This window comes from Malaclemys terrapin, chromosome 19, assembly GCF_027887155.1.
Source record: "Malaclemys terrapin pileata isolate rMalTer1 chromosome 19, rMalTer1.hap1, whole genome shotgun sequence".
NCBI classification, from domain to species: domain Eukaryota; kingdom Metazoa; phylum Chordata; order Testudines; family Emydidae; genus Malaclemys; species Malaclemys terrapin.
Window position 1 is genome coordinate 3,572,934 of NC_071523.1, and position 16,889 is coordinate 3,589,822.

Genomic DNA, 16,889 nt, shown 5'->3' on the forward strand with positions numbered 1-16,889 from the left:
CCGGCTCCCCGACCCCGGCGCACTCCCCGGGCTCCCCGACCCCGGCGCTCCCCCCGGCGCACCCCCCGGGCTCCCCGGCGCACCGCCCGGCTCCCCGACCCGGGCTCCCGGCCCGGCGCACCCCCCGGCTCCCAGCCCCGCGGGCCCGGCGCACCCCCCGACCCCGGCTCCCGGCTCCGCGGGCCCGGCCCGGCTCCCGGCCCCGCGCTCCCGGCTCCCGGCCCGGACCCCGGTCCCGCGCCCAGCCCGGCCCGGCACCATGCCCCCGACCCCGGACAAAGAGGCCCCCCCGAGCCTCCCGATTTTCCCGGACATGCCCGGCTTTTGGGGATTTCCCCCCGGACGGGGATTTGAGCCCCCAAAAGCCGGACATGTCCGGGAAAATCCGGACGTATGGTAACCCTAGAAAAAGACCAAAAAATCAGGACATCTGGTCACCCTATATCCATCACAGTGCTGACGTGATAGTTAGACAGAGGCGTTGTGTTGAGTCCTGAGACTCCCTGCATCATCGCTGATACTGCAGTTTGGCAATGAGCAGTGGTTTGGTGAAGAAGTTTGAGAAAGACGGCAGGTCCCCCGTATCACTGCTCTGCCTTCCAGCTTAAATACAACCAACCTCTAAGCAGAATAGAAGGTGCAGCGGGTCTCCTCCAGGGAGGCTGCCAGTGGCTTGCCTGAAACAAGCAATGGGATGGTCTCTCCACATCCCATTCTTCCTTACAACCACTTCCTGCCTCCCCCTTCCCTCTGTCTTCCTCCCGCAGTATTTCATTCTGCCCCAACTCCCTTTACCTTAGCCTGGGAGGCCTGCTGGCTTGAGTGGGGCAGGGTTGGTCCTGGTTTCTCCCCTGTTCCTGGGTAGGGCTGCTGCTCCCAGGTACAGCAAGGTGAAACAGACCTGGAACCTACAATGCAGCATCTTTCTCCCCTGAGCAGCAGGAGAGGAAATCTGGGATCTTCACCCTTCACTCTCCCAGGTTGTGGGCGAAAGTCAGTACCGAAATCTTCACCCTCCTCATCTTCCCCAATTGGTGAGGGGTGAGGAGCAGTAATGCTATCAGAGCCGCTGTTCCCCTGCTGGTTTTAAGATCAAATGGCCAAACGCTTCAGTGGTGCTGCTGCTGTTTATGCTTTAGAGTGAAGCAGACTGACCTGCTGAGTCTATAACCTCCACCTGCTATATTCAGTGGCACTTTGTGATGGGGCGAAGGCCTTGTAGAACTAGGAGTGAGGGAAAGAGAGCAGGTTGGCTAGACAAACTGTCAATCATCCAGAGAGTCTGAGGCAGGGCTTCCCTTCTCAGTAAAGGGCTCTGGGCAGGGAATCCCTCTGTAAAACTCCTGGTTTCTGAGTCCATTTAAGCTAGGGAGTCAGAGTTGTAGGGCCAGTGCGGAAAGATCCCACGGAGAACTCTGGGTCTGTTGTAACACGTATGGAGTGATTTGGATGGGTAAATGGGCTGATGCTATGATATGCAAAGGCATCTTTTGTTGTTGTAAATAAAGTTTTGTTAACCCCCCCTCCTAGCCCTCCAAACTCCCCTGAACTGGGCCCTGCTGACTTGTGTGATCAGCCTTGCTACTGCAATCCACACTCCTCCGCCTGCTCCTAGGCCTTTGTCCAACTGGAGGTAGGTGGTAGGAGCTCCTCCTGTTTCACATGTTGAAGGACTGGGAAGGGAATGGGGAAGGGTAGCCATTCTAATAGTGAAATCCCTGGTTGAATTTCCCATCTGTGACTGTGTGGCTTAGCAGGGGCCGAATCTAGCTTCCTCTGCGCTGTGCCTGCAGCCATGAGCATTTGTGCAGTCTCACTGTATAGCTACCAATTATTTCCATCAAAAAGATGTTTCAGCATCTGCACAGCATATGGGTTTTACTACTATAAATGATCACAGCATTTGCTGGTGTTGGGGACTGTCTGCATAGTCACAAGATATAGGTGGGGCTAGTAATGCCAACTGTCTGTGCTAGAAGAAAGTAGGGCTGCTGGGGCACTAGGCTATAGATTGCCGAAAGGAAGTGAATAGCCAAAAGGTTGGGCACAGAAGTTCTGAACGAAAGCCGTCCCTGAAGGAAATAGGAGAGCGGGAGCTGTCTGAGGAGATAACCACACTGACTCAGAGGCAGAAGAGTTTGTTTATTTTACAAACTCGGCAGTATGAGAAACTATAACCGTTAACAGACAAAAGCTGGAAATGGTCATTGATCTGGGGAGTGAATCTTTCATAGCTTTGTCTCTTTAAAGAACCCAGGTTGTACATTGGTACATTATTATCCAGTAAGAAACAATGTTTTATCTATATTTGGACAATACCAGTTCACTGTATGGAATATTTCAAAGTGCAGATCAGTTGGGAAACCATGTAGGCTCTGATGCAGCAAAGCATTTCAGCTTGTGCTTAATTGTATTAATATTATTTAGACTGTAAATGCTTTGAAACACGGACTGTGCAGCACAAAGCCCATTCCGGGCTGGCCTGTATAATAAATGATTATACAGAGGCATTTCATAGCGCTTCGTGACCACACATCTTACAGCACTTCACAAAGGAGGTCATTATTGTTACTCCCATTTTACCAATGGGGAAATTGAGGTACTGGGCTGTGACATGATTTTTCTAGAGTCGGAACGAGAACATAGGTCTTTAGAGTGGTAGTTTACTGCTCAGGCCACTAGACCATGCTCCTGACCTAGGTATTCATGTAATAAACATCATTAATAATAACCATACCCACACCAGTCGCTCCATTGACATAAAACTTTGCTGAATCAGTGCATCAGTGTGAGAGATGACGTGTATATCACTGAAGGGAACATCAAAGGCCTTTTGGGTCAGAAAAACCAGATTTGATGTATAAATTCTCCAGCAGGGAGCGGGAGAATGAAACAGTAAATCCCAGAGAGCAGTTTGATAAGCCTGTCCAGGTATGGGATTCATTATTCAAAGGCTTTGTAGAAATTCAAGGACAATGACACAGGAGATGACAAAGTTGCACTAGTAGCTCAATGATTGATGTGTTCCACACTCCAGGACAGAAGCTGTGAACCAGCAAGTGGATAACATGTTAGGTGACAGAATTATTGAAGAGCACGAGAGGACAAAATGAATATAAAAAGGTGACTAAGAGAAGTAGATAAAGCTGTAGTTAGAGAACATCACCTTCTAGATACAAGTGATAATATTCTCCACACTTCACAATGCTCAAAAGTTTTCAATAAACTTGATGCTAAGAACAAGTTTCTGACATCGCTTGATTCCTGGAATCTGACAACGTTTATTACTTGCTGTGGCTCTTACAGGTTCTCTAACATTTCTTGTGGACTTCCCAGTGCCCCTAAGGCTTATCAGATGGCTATGGATTCAATGCTATGTAGTTTACCTGGAGTTGTTTGTTATATGGATGATGGGGTCATCTTTGTGACAGAGAGTAACAGCTGGAGGGAAGGTTGAGATCTTTTTGACCAATTTCAAGAAAGAAGATTGAAAGTGGAAATAAATGTTGTTTTAAACTGAATGAAACACAAACATTAGAAAGTTTCATCACAGCAGATGGTATTAAGTCTGTCCCAGAGAAAGGGGAAGCTGTTCTTAAAGCCTTGAGGCCAGGACAATTGCACTCCTTTATAGAAACCTGTGGTTTTCTTATGAAATTTATTTCAAACTATCCAAACATTTTAGAGCCACTCTGATGACCAGTCAGCAAAGGTGCTGAATGACAGTGGAATTCACATACAGCAACAGCTTTGCAAGGATTCAAAATGCTTTAACAAATAAACTGTGTCCGGTACATTATAAACCAAATGAAATCAATATTTGCTGTAAGTGACGTTAGCCCAATTGACGTAGGTGTGTTCCAAGTGCAAAATGATGATTCCAGGAAAGCTGTGGCCTACTCCAGTCATTTACTATAAATGTGAAGAGGCTATTTTTCAGACTGAACAGGAAGCCCCCTGGCTTTGTGTAGGTCATAGGACACTTTCATGTGTGTGTTTGGGGATGTACATTTGTTTACATGACTCATCATAAACCCTTAATTCAAATATTAAATTGTAGCTAATCTATCATGCTACCACCTATCAGCTAAAATCCAACACCTTAGATGGAAAATTCAACCATATGAGTTTACTAGGAAGCACATCAAAGGAAAAAGTAATGTTGCTGATGCTTTGAGATCTCTTCTTTTTCCAGACATTGCCTCTGACCTGATAGCAGGTGGCTTAGCATGACAGAATTTCAGTGTGTACCACAGATTTGCAAGCATTAACTGTGGAGGAACTAAAGATCCCTTCTCAGCAATCGGAGCTCTTACGTGAACTTCGTCACATTGTACAAAGGAGGAGAAAATGGCCAAATTGGATATTGGACAAACTTATTCCATTTCATAGAAATGAAAATGAATTGTGTATTCTGAATGGTATTGTATTAAGATGCGACTTCTATGATTCTGGGACTGAATCATGGTTCCAGCCTCCAAGATGGGGTATCACAATGGGCTTATACGACTCACCAAGGTACTGTCTGAACTAAATAAACATGTAGTAAGTCTTTTGAGCTAATATGTACTCAGATGTTGAACAACCGGTCATAAATTGTAATGAAACAGCTATATGAGGACCAACCCCTCTCACTTTACATTTATCACATAGTCCGCCCTTGTTTTCTGTTTAAACAATTTAATCTTTTGTCTGTTTTCGGCATGTACTTTCTAGCCATGGGCCCAATCCTGCAGGAAACTGAGTGACCCCTGAGCTGTGATCAGCACCTTTGACTGCCATTGACTGCACTCAGCACCTTGCAGGTTCAGACCCTTTAGGCCTGATCCTACACCTGCAGTCAATGCGAGTTCTGCCACTGATGGCAACGAGCACAGGATGGAGCCCTGTCTGAGGAGGAAGGGCTCATTGCCTCAGGACGTTTTGAGTCACTAGAAGCACAATAAATGTCACCCCCTTTGAGGGGTGTTTTACAGAAGAAACTCTGTGATCTGTTTGTCTGAGGATGCCAACCCCCAGGACTGGAGGGGGGAAAGGTGAAAGTCTTAAGAAAACTGTGGGATTGACTAACAGCTGTAAAGGAAATATTGTAAACTAAGCCAGCAAGAACCACTGATAACTCATGCTGAAAGTCTTCTCCAGGGCACTGAGGCCAGGTGCCTGGCTTCTTCCCAGGACTGGCAGCCTGGGCCTGTGGATGAGGTATTGGCCAATGAGTCTTGAGTTCTAATCCTGAGTAGCTCTGGGATGTTGCACAGATCCCTTCCCTTGTGTGTCTGTTTCCCATCTTTAAAAGGGGAGGATGATCCTGATCTTCCTTTGCAAAGCGCTCTGAGATCTATGGAGGCAAAAACTGTTGCCTGAGAGCTAAATGTTGCTATTCTTCAGGTGATATACACAGCTCTCCTAAGTGTCTGAGTCATTCCTTTGAATTTACAGAGCCTCTCAGAGTGACATTGAGGAAGACTAGATAACTGGCTCCTCGGAGCAAAGTGCTAGCTGTCTTCTCTTCAGCCTTTTGGGCAAAGGCCTTGCAATGCTGTGAGTGGGACATCTAGCTCCGACTGAGAAGAAGTGTGCAGGTCTGACCTTTGGAAGGTGGCAGGGAGACATGCTCTTTCCTTGTAGAAAGGACTCTGGTCACATAATTGTGCCAAACAAAAAATACAACCAATACTGGTACAGTCAAGAAAAGTAGTTCTGTCTCACAACTGGCTGAAAACATTCATGTGATGCATCAGACAGTTCCTACCATTTACCTACCTATCAGAAATCAGCAAAATGGAGATCTTAAAGCATGTTAACCAATCTGATCTCGTATGCAATCTGTTGCTTCTTCATAAACACACGAACAATGAATGTCACAGTAGAGATTTTTTTACCTTTAACTTCATTTTCAAATTAGAACATGAATCTTTTTTATCATACCAGATTTTGAGTGTTTAAACTCTGTATTTAATTTTTAGAAATTACCACTTAAAACACCAGAACAGGAAAATAGACAAGAGATAATGCAAATCAAGTGTGGAGACCATTTGTACATAAACATGGTGGTCAAAAGAGAACTGAAAGATTCAGAGGCAAAGACAAATAGGAGATCTAGTGACACAGCAGGAGAACAACGTATATTTTTGTAACATAGTGAAGCCATTGCATTTTTCTCTAGTGTCTTGGAGGATTTGGGGGAATTATTCTCTGGGAGAGAAGCCATACAGAAATCTAGACTTTTATTAAAATATTTGTACAAACCAGGGTTTTTAGGAAAATGAAATAATAGATTCAAGCAAAACTGAAGGGACCCTGTGACCTGCTTAGCGTTTAGTACCTGGCTAAATAAATACACTTAATAGGAAAGCTTGAGAAACCTACTGCAGAAAGAAATCATTGTCAAAGGAGAGATCTATGCATCTGTCTCATGAAGCTTTCTGAAGCCTCTGGGAGATAAAGCCACCAAATGTACATGGAAAAATACAACCGGTCTTCTGTCTGCGAAGGCCACTTTGGGCCAGAGATAGTAGCAAATTCCCCATGCCTACATAAGCTGCCCCATGCTCCCATTGCGAGGGCAGGGAGGGGGCATGAATGGGGTATTGTGGGTGGGAGAGAGGAGGTGCAGTATACCTGACCCTCCACTGCTATGTCAGAGTAGCCTACCTATACTCTAACTTCCACCAGGGCCAGGTGGCCAAGGGTCAAGGACCTGATTCCAACCAGGCATACATGAAAACATGGTGCTCTTGGGTTGTTTAACAGAAATGCACTAACACCAGAAGCACCTGAATCATCTGACAGGCATGCACCAAAGCCCAGACACACATGACAAGACAGGCACTTCACAGGAATCACAGGCTGCTGACCCATCAAACACACATGTATTTGAGCCGCCTGGCAGACATGACAAAGTAGAAGGGTTTTAAGCTAACAAAGACATTAATTCACTTACCTGCTTCCACCCCCGCCCCCCCAAAAGACCCCCACTTTATTCAGGTGGCTCCCAGGTTACAGGGCCTTCTGCTTCCTGATCTCAAATATTCAAAAACCAGGTCTCACCTGAATCCAAAAAAGAGTGCTAGTGTGACAAGCCAAAACAAACCAGATTGCAAAGGCCCACATATAGTAAAGATTTGAATCAATGGACAGGCCAAGCAACAGAATTAACTTTCTCCCTGGACTAGCGAGAGCGAAGCAGGAGCAGCAGCTGGACAAGTGGAAAGGAAGGAGATGGGAAAGTTGTATTGGTTAATGTTAGGAGGGTGGAACAAGTGGATTTTTAGCAGGGCTGAACTCTGGTCAGTTTTGATTCTCTTGCCCAGAGACATTTCTTGTTCCCAAATCTAGCCCAGCCTGCTGACCATGAACTGTAAGCGCCTACGTTTTACACATGTAAAATCTGAGGCCAAGATTTTCAGAAATGACTAGTAATTTTCAGTGCCCAACTTGATAAACCACAGAGGGTCCTGATTTCCAGGCAGCGCTGAGCACCCATCCTTCGAAAATCATGGTGTCTCAAGTTGGACACGCAAAATCACTAGTCACTTGTGAAAATCCTGGCCTAAATGTTTACACTGATGACTGAACAGGTCAGATGGGGGCTGTATTATGGGCTGAAGAGATGAGGGAGAGAAAGGTTTGTACCAGAATGTGCCTGTCCAATGTGACTCCAGGCTGTGCTTAAAACCACCAGCTGCTTTGACATCAGATGCATTAAAAATAAATAAAACAGGTAAGGTGGACAATGCTTTCTGAATTTTAATCAAAGATGAAAAACCAAACTATCTTCCATGGGAGATTTTGTTAGAAGCCGAGCATGCCACCTTGCAAGTTTCCATTTCAGAAAGGAGCAATTTGCATCACCCCTAACGTCTAACGCGTTTAACAGATTTACTTGTAATTTATCAGAAAGCTGAATCTCTGCCCTTAGAGTCAGTGATGTCAATTTGCTGAGGATATGCCTTACTTTTCATATCTACCAAGGGATCAACTCCTTGCTATATGTAGGAGAGGAATGGTCCCGCTATTGTGGGGAACTTTCCTGGCTTATACACGACCCTGGTGGAATTGGACAGCAAAAGGATCTTAGTCCTCACACCCACTCCCTTTGCCCAGAGGCTGCCTGACCTTGAGGACTCCCCTACTACTCTCCTGGGTGGCAGAGTCCGCATAACCCCGACAAGGCTGGGCCCAGGATTTCTGAGGGACTCGACCCCCAATCTTGTCGTGGGCACTTAGCACAGGGGCTAGGTTGTCCCCGCTCCGGGATGCTGTCTCCACTCTGGACACTTCCCTGACCCCCGATAATGGCATACAGTTCAAAGCAAATACAATGTATTAAACACCAACAATTTAAAAAAATAAGGAAAAATGGGAAAAGTCAAAGGAAAAGACACAACCTCGCTCTGTGGCACGGGGACGTCACAACCAGCATCTCTGGCATGTCAGGGAAGTTCAGTCTGTTCCTCGCATGTCGCAGGCCTCCTTCTCAGGCCCTGGCCGTGCTGCAGAGACGCTGCGGGTCGGACACTTGCTCGGGCGGTGGCCACACGCTCTCAGGCTCTAGGTGGCAGGTCCCTTCTTCCCAGCGTCACCCCCGCCCCGTCGGGGTTACGATCCCCCTCCGAGTCTGGCCTGCAGAGCCTCTTGGCTGGGGGCGTCTCCCTGTGCTGGGCCCACTGCCCAGGGTCCCCCTCCTCTCCCCAGCTGCTCACCGCACCCAGCTCCAGACGGCTCCAGCCCCAGCCCCAGCTCCAGCCCCAGCCCCAGCCCCACCGCTCTGCCTCAGCCCGGCTGCTGCTGCTGCTGCTGCTCTGCCTCCGGCTCCCTGGGCTCTTGTCTGGCCCCTCCGGCCCTGGCCAGTGCAGCTCTGCCCCCAGCTCAGCTCGGGCCCTGCTCTCTCCTTAGCTCGGCCCCGCTCTGGCCCAGGCAGATCCAGCTCACATGGAGGACGGGCCCCCCCGGCCTCCTGGCTCCCTCATTGGCCTGCCTGCCCTGTCATCAGGCTGACCTGTGGCATTAGCCTCTTCCCATTGGCTCTGGGGACTGTCAGTCTCAGGGTTCTGATTTCTCATTGGCCCTTCCCCTTTCTTTTGGTACTGGGGGAGGGCCACCCAAACCCCACTCCGTTTCAGTAAGGGGCCAACAGTCCCGCTACATTTTTCAGACCTGCCAAGGGCATCGACTCGTTGCTCTGTCTAGATTTGCAAGCCGGGGTCTGGGTGGGCGGCAGGGAAAGCTCTCAGTGTGCCTGGCTGAAGCACTTTTGAGGGGCTGGAGGAGTTTGGAATGGGGAGGGGGGGTTGCGTGCGGAGAGCGTATTACCCAGGGAACGGCGGTCGTATCACCAATAGTGGCAGGACAGTTTTGAGGAAACCCTTGTTAAAACTGATTCTCAGTTCCTCCCCCCGCCTCTCCCACCCCATTCCCCTCCCAGACAATTGATTCTCAGCCCCCCAATTAACTTACAAAGAACCTCTGATGGGGTCATTAGTACTGGCAGCACCACCGTGCCCCTCTCCCACGCTGTCGTGGGTGCCTGTGTTGGGGAGGGAGCCATCCGGTGCTATGCACTCTCCCCAGGGCTCAGGCAAGGTCAGGGAAGCACCTATTCTGCTCACTCCGGAGCTCCTATTTCCCCCTCTGTTCATACAGCAGGGGGTGGCTACGCAACTGCAGCAGGACAGACAGAGCTGCACTTTTACTCCCAGGGCTGCTGAGTGCTGGGGGCTGCAGGGCAGGTGTAGGGCAGTGACACTTTCTATTGCCTCCCCTTGGTAATGGGTATGATTCTAGGGCCATTCTCAGCTCTCTGCATCTGTACACTCCCACAGAAGGGTAACGTCCTCCTTCGAGTGCCGGGACCCTCCTGGCAGAAACCAGCCCAGAGGCCACACCACAGACCACCTGAGTCTCTCAAGGAAAAGCCTCGTTTCTTCCCAAAGAGGATTTCTTCAGTATCCTCTAGCTCAGTGGTACATGTATCTCCTGGTGCATGTGGAGACAAGCAGCAAGTCTGGGGTCTGGTGGAGAGCCCCAGATACAACCTTCCTATCTGTACTCTGGTTTAGTCCCATCCGGCAGCTTATCTTTCCCAGCACATAGTGGAATCACCTGAGAGCAATGGACCCAGGAACATTCAGATGAGGCTGTACAGACAGTTCCAAGCCGTGCCTCATACCTCGCACTAGAAATTACTGAGGGAAGATGTAGCATCCTTCCTCTAGCTGGGAACCATAGAAGTACCTTGAGAAGGGAGGCAGTAGGGGTTCCACTCATGGTCACCAACTGTTACATCTGTCCCATCCCTGTTCTGAAAGATCCAGGATGTGATGCCTTGGTGCATGTCAGGTGCAGAGACAATGACAAAGGGAAGTTGCTAGTTAAGGAGGGGATGTAGGTCCAGAGTGTTGCTCTTCCTGTATTGAATCAGACCAGCCAAAACTAGAGCTGCTCAAAAATTTTCCCTCAATTTTTTATTAAAAAAAGTCAATATGGATATTTTTTGTGGGAAATGTCCATTTTTGATTCAGTTTTTGGTTATCAAAAACAGTTTTGGGGTTTTTTTTGGGCGGGGGGTTCCAGTTTTTTGATGAAAACTTGAAAATGTTTGGAGAAAATTTGTAACAAAACCAAAATCTTTTTCATATTTGTCAAAATTTTCCATGGGAACAGAAAACATCCAAATTTGAAAATGCTCTTGAATTTTGAAGGCCAGATGCAACCTCCTCAACTGTTCTCGGGCTAGTGCTTGCCTTATTCAGATCTTTTGGATGTCAGCAAATCTTTAACTTTCTTAGTTTTATTATTGTGTCCATATTGTTGACTCAGTCAACAGCTGTCTTAATTAGCTAAATAACAGCTAATTTTATCATCTGATCAAGTTTCTGGTCATATTTTATCTCTCAGGGCTAATGAGACTTTACATAGTGCACACATTTTTGGTAGCACGCTAGGATATATATCAGTGCGATGTTTAATATCCTTAATCCATCCCAGTCTGTTCAACACCTCATCAGATTCTTTAAGAACGTCTGTTGCACCCTGTTGTACACCTGTTATCTGCATTTGCTCATTAACACAAACACACATGGAACTTCCTATTCTGCTATTTCAGAATCTGAATGGTGGATGTCCTTACACTGTCACGTCAGGGTGACTGTGTCACACTGATTCATATTGTGTCTGCTGTATGAAACAAAGTTTTGATATTAAGATTGGATGGTTGTTAATCTTTTGAATATTCTTCCTGTGATTAAATTGCACTCTGCTCCAATATATATTCATGCACAAAAATGCTGCACTGGGTAACAGTTAAGGTTGTCAAGATAAACAACCAGCACAACAAACATTAAATATCTAGGAAATTAACAGTTAAGCCCCATTGAGCACACACAAAGCAAGCAACCCACAGCAATTTATAGAGCACACACTCTTTAGCCAAATCATACAACTCATATGAGATAAACATATTTAAACAGAAATGCAACATACAAACAACCTTAACTCTGTCCTATACGTATGATAAGAAAAGGAGAAAATATATTACAACCAAGCCTTCATTTAAAAGGTATAAATTAATAGTGATACAAAATACTAGGTTGCTTTAATGTCATGCACTGAACACATAGGCAGTGTATGTACATGTGGAGAAAAAGCATCATGTCATACCCAACAGGACTGTACTGGACTAAAGGCAGGCACCACTGACCCACTACTCCACCAGAAACCAGGTTCTAGTTCATCCTCCCATCCCACCTTCCTAATACACTTCCCTCATGCTGGCCACTGGAAATTTTACAACCATTTCAACCCATTATTATCCCACCCTGGTCACCTTAAGCCCCATATATCTAGGTACTCTCTGTTGGCTTAGCCCCCTTATGAGTAAATCACAGTGAGTGTGGATTCAGATGTGAATATCTGCAGGTGAAATGGCAAGGTATCTGGGGCTCACCATGACAACTAACTGTGATGTTTGAGAAATGGAGAACACACATGGAGGTGGGGAGCGAGGGAAATTTAAAGGTGTTTTCTCAAGTTATTAATAACTATTTACAATTGTAACTCTCTCTTAACTAAGTTTTGTCCCCCTGGCAACTGCTATAAGCTAGCAGTGGGCAGTAGTGACTGTTTTACTTAAAATGGCAAAACAGTTTCCATTCTGAGTTTAATCCTCTGTTTTCCAGGTTCATAATTTTCTGGGGGAAAAGTAAAATCTTTTGTCTTTTGGGCTGATATTTCTCAAGCTCAGGCATGGCCACATGGTGACCTTCTGGAAAATCCCTTCATCCATTTTTGAGTTATGGGAAAGTGGGAAAAATGCATTTTGGAATGCTTATGGAAAAGCCCCATACTTCTTACACAGACGCAGCAACAAAGGATGTAACTCAGAATGGCCATAATCCATGTTGAGGGCCAGTGCCTTTGCTAGCCAGGGGATCCTGCTTCTGTTGAAGTTAGGAGATAGCAGGACTGGATTCTAATGGTCAACACTAGGGAGCCAGTGTAACACCTCCTCTATCACACTAATAGGATTGAACAAGACATTCAGAGCCCAAACCCACAAGTCTCTATCACTTAAGCAAAAGGAGAATTTCTTTAACTCTTGATTCAGGCAGTAGGCTGTACAGTTGCTAGGACCAGCCACTAGAGGGAGACATGATCACCCGTGATTGGACACGTATGCCAGCATCTAGCCTGAGCAGTGGTCTGGGTGCAGGGTATCTCAGTGGATGAACACGTCCTCCCTGTGCCACAGCCTGATGCTACAGCTCCTCCGTGGGGACTCCCTCTGCCCCTGACCTAGCTGATGCTTGCCTTGGGGCTGGTTTGCCATTGCCTCACATCTTGCCGTTCGCACACGGGAAAGTGAGTGCAGCGTGGGTATGAAATGTTAGCCAACCAGAATTGTTCACTCACACCCAGAGTAGAGTTTCTACTCTCACTGCACAGCTGGGAATGAGCACGCGCCATGGGACAGTGAGGAATCAGAGGGGTTATTCTTTGCTCAGTATCACTCCTTTCTGTCTGGATATGTGTCGTACTCCGAGCTGGGATTAGCACTGAGATGGGTGGCAATGCTGGGCACAAGCCAGACAGTGGGATCTGCATTTATTACTGTTGCTCTTGTCTGGGGCTTTTCTAAGAGCGGCTGTACAGTGTGGAAGGGAAGGATTGGAAGGATATGGATTTTATCCAGCCTTATCAGGGTAAAATAAAGCCATTGAAAGTGGTACAGCTGCATCTCAGAAAATGCTTTAGGCCTCATTCAGAATATTTCTGAGGATAACTTTGTACTGTGCGTGGCCTGTGGCTCTGACCTGGGCCGTGTTCCTCGCTGCTCTCCTGAGCTCCTTGGGAAAGTATAAAGATGGGAAGTGTAGGTGCTGCAGGGAGCGAGGTGAGGGGCTCAGTAGGGGGCCCTGTCTCCTTGCAGTCAGTGGTACTAGGAGGTGCTCTTCTGTAGGGAGCAGTGTGGTTTATCAGTAGGAGGTGCTCTCATCTCTGACAGTGCTGACCCCGCAGCACTAGAGGGTGCTGTGCCACTCCAAACATCCGTTAGATGGGAACAGCTTTTAACCCTTGTTGAACTGGGCAGGATTCACAGGTGTGACCTACAGGTGAGAGGCTCTGTAGGTGATGAGCAGTGCCCTGGAGCACTAATGTTACACCTGTGAGAGTGCGGCTGCTTTCTGCAACGATATGTTTATGGAATCACACTCTGCCCTTTGAGGTGCTGTCACAGGCCCAGTTCTCCCTCCCCGGCCACAGGCAGCATCTCCCACCCACTGCGCTCTGTCTCAAACACACTCTTCATCTGCCCCCCTGGGCTCTTCAAGGGACAGCGCCCATTAGCCAAATACTAAAATGCAGCAGTAACCTAAACATCAACACACCAGCCACATTCATTTCTAAATACAATGGTTTGCAAGGTACACTCCCTCCGGGGTCCTCACCCTAACTTTACCCATAGATGTATTCTTGTCATCCCCACCACCACCGACACCATGGGCCATCAACCAACAATCTTCAGCTCTGCTGCACAGATCTCTGCTCCAGGGAGAATTTTGGGCTGGGGGCGCGTGAGGATCCTGCTGATGGCGCAGCCCATTCAGGGAGGCACCACACACAGTGCCAGTGGGTTACACAAGTACTTATGCAATGGGACACTGGGCATCAGGAGTCTGGGTTTCTCTTCCCAGCTCTGTGGTTAGAGCCAGCACAGCCAAGTACAACAGTGTCCCTGGCTGGGTCATCTGAGGTGACAGAACCTGGGACCTCTGGATGAAAAAGCCTGAGCCTCCAGCACGGGAGCTAAGGAACCTGGTCAGAGTCCATTCACCTCTGAATGTGGTCTGGCTGCAGGAGGGTAACACAAAGCCACATTGGCACTGTGCGTTACATGGACACCTAATTCGGCACAATCCTTCGGACAGCTCTCTGGTAAAATGGCTGTCACCTCAGAGACCAGAGCTCCAGTCCTAGCGCTGCCTGCAGTGAGCTCTCAATGACCTTAGCTGTGAAATGGGCGGATGACAGTTATTCCCCACTTGGTAGTGTGAGACTTTGGCTCATAATAAGGGCCGTGAAGGACACAGAAATATTAACAGGCATTGGAGAAGCTGGGATGAGAAGTCAGGCCCTCTAGTTTGGTGCACCTTCCTCTCAGCTACACGGCACTGTGTGGTGAGATGCTTCAGGGCTCTGTGTGTGTCAGGGGTATGGCAACCTGGAATAGCTTGCACGGCTGCTTTGTTTAACTCATCCAGTGAGGAAACGTCCTTGAAAAACCCATGATAATGTATTGCTCAGGGCACAAAGTACAGCAAACCCCAGATGTTCCACATTCTGCCTCCTTGGGGCCCAGTTGGCAGTTAGGGGGGGTCCCTTCACAAGCTGCTCGGTACAGGGGTGGGGCCCAGCTGTCAGTGAGGGAGGTCCCTTTGCAAGGCTGCCTGGAGAAGGGTTTAGGAGAGGGCTGGTTTCTGGCTCAGGCTGTCCCCAAATTTAATTCATGAAGTCCCCCCATACAATTCATACAGCCAGCCATACAATTCACCCTTATAATTAATGTTATCCCCACCCCCACATAGAATCAGTGCAGTACCCCCCAAAATTGACACATGCCACACAGTGTTAGTGCGACTCTACCCACACACACACACAAAACCCACGACACATTTATGGCACCATTTTGTCAAGTTATGAAATATTCCTACAGGCATCACACACAACTTCCTTTAAGAGCATGAGCTGGGCTCACTACTGTGAGTTTCTGATTCAGCAGGGACTTGGGCACATCTCAGAGTGAAGGAATGTTTTAATCCGGTCAGGCCTGGGTTCACCAAGGGATGTGGGCGCTGTGACGCTGAGCGTTGCAACACGTAACTGTTAGGCACCTAGAAAATCACAGGAACATACTGAGATCCATGAAGCCGGGGTTAGGCATCTTGGCGCTGTCACAGTTCCAGAATTAACTGCACCTTTGACCCCCCACTCCCCCGTCTTCCTCAAGGACACCCTGGTAAGTTTTCCAGCTCTCAGCTCTCACCTCACTGCACAGGTATGAAGTAATGCACACTGGAAGGGACAGTCTGAGCCAGTCAGACACTGATAGGCTCTAAATTGACTCCAAGAACTTTGCGAGAACAGTCGGCATCCTTGTGAGTCTCTGCGCTGAAGCAGAAGCTCGCTGCACAGGGGTTATCAGAAGGGCAAACGGGAGGTGGGGTATTGAGGAAGAGAGTGAGGGTGCGTCAGTGTCATTGAAAGAAACAAATGCACAAGACACCTGTATTTGTAAAATGCAAACATTAGACGAACCCCAGCATCTGAAAGTCTGGGAAAGGACAGTCCTGGCCTCTTTTCTTCCCTCAGCTCTGTCCCTCTATAAACCCAGGCTCTGCATTCTCTGGGTGTCTTCTCTACAACTGCCAGATTTTGGCTGGTGAGGTGGAGAGGGCTCGAAGAACTCCCACCTCCTCTGTCCACTTGTGCCTCAGCACAAAGGCAGCCAGAACCCCCATTGCAATGGCCCTTGAGCACTAACTGTCTGAAGGAAGGTGGGGAAGGGGCAATCTGAAACTTTAAACTCCACCCCCTTCACAACAGCTGGTGGACACAGAGCAGGGAGCAAGGTGGCAGAGCTACCACCTGGGCCCACACAGGCAGAATTCTTCCTGGGGCCTCCCGTCACAGCGTGTCTCCTGCACACTTCCTCCTGCGGGTGCACGCTTGCCCATTGGTGTGACTGGAGTCTGTGAGGAGGATCCAGATACCACAACTCCTTGTTGTCTATTCCATAGACCTTGGAGACTTGACCAGGAATCTAGGAATCAGAAATCCTGTCTAGTTTGGAATTCACCAAGTCCATTAGGAAATATGCAGTCATCTTAAACCACGGCCGCTCCTTATCATACTAAAGGTAAACGGGTCTGGGTAATTTATGGGTATGGTAGTCCTGACCCTTTGAAATTCCTCCTGCCCTACAGGTTAATTCCATTTAGTAACACTGAGTGCCTGTAAAAGAAAAACTCTTCCCTTAATGCAGGACAGCAGGGCTTTTAAAGGGCCAGGAATATATGTTCTCACTGATCCCCATCACAGTGTGGATGGGAAAGGGTTAAAGATGGATGCCCCATTTCTACTGCTCCTCTCCAAGAAAAGCAATGCTTGGCTTTACTTCTAGACACAAGATACTAGAGATGCTCGTCCCTTACTTGTGTTGACCAAATAACACTTGGAACCAGCACGTTTTGCGGGGACTATTAGAGTACTTTAAAGTAACACGCCTACATGTAAAGGGCTGGCTGGCTGTCCACCTCCCCAAACTCTGCAGAGAGGGAGAACTGACACCCCATGCTGCTGCTCCCCAATCGGCACAGGTGGGCAGGGAA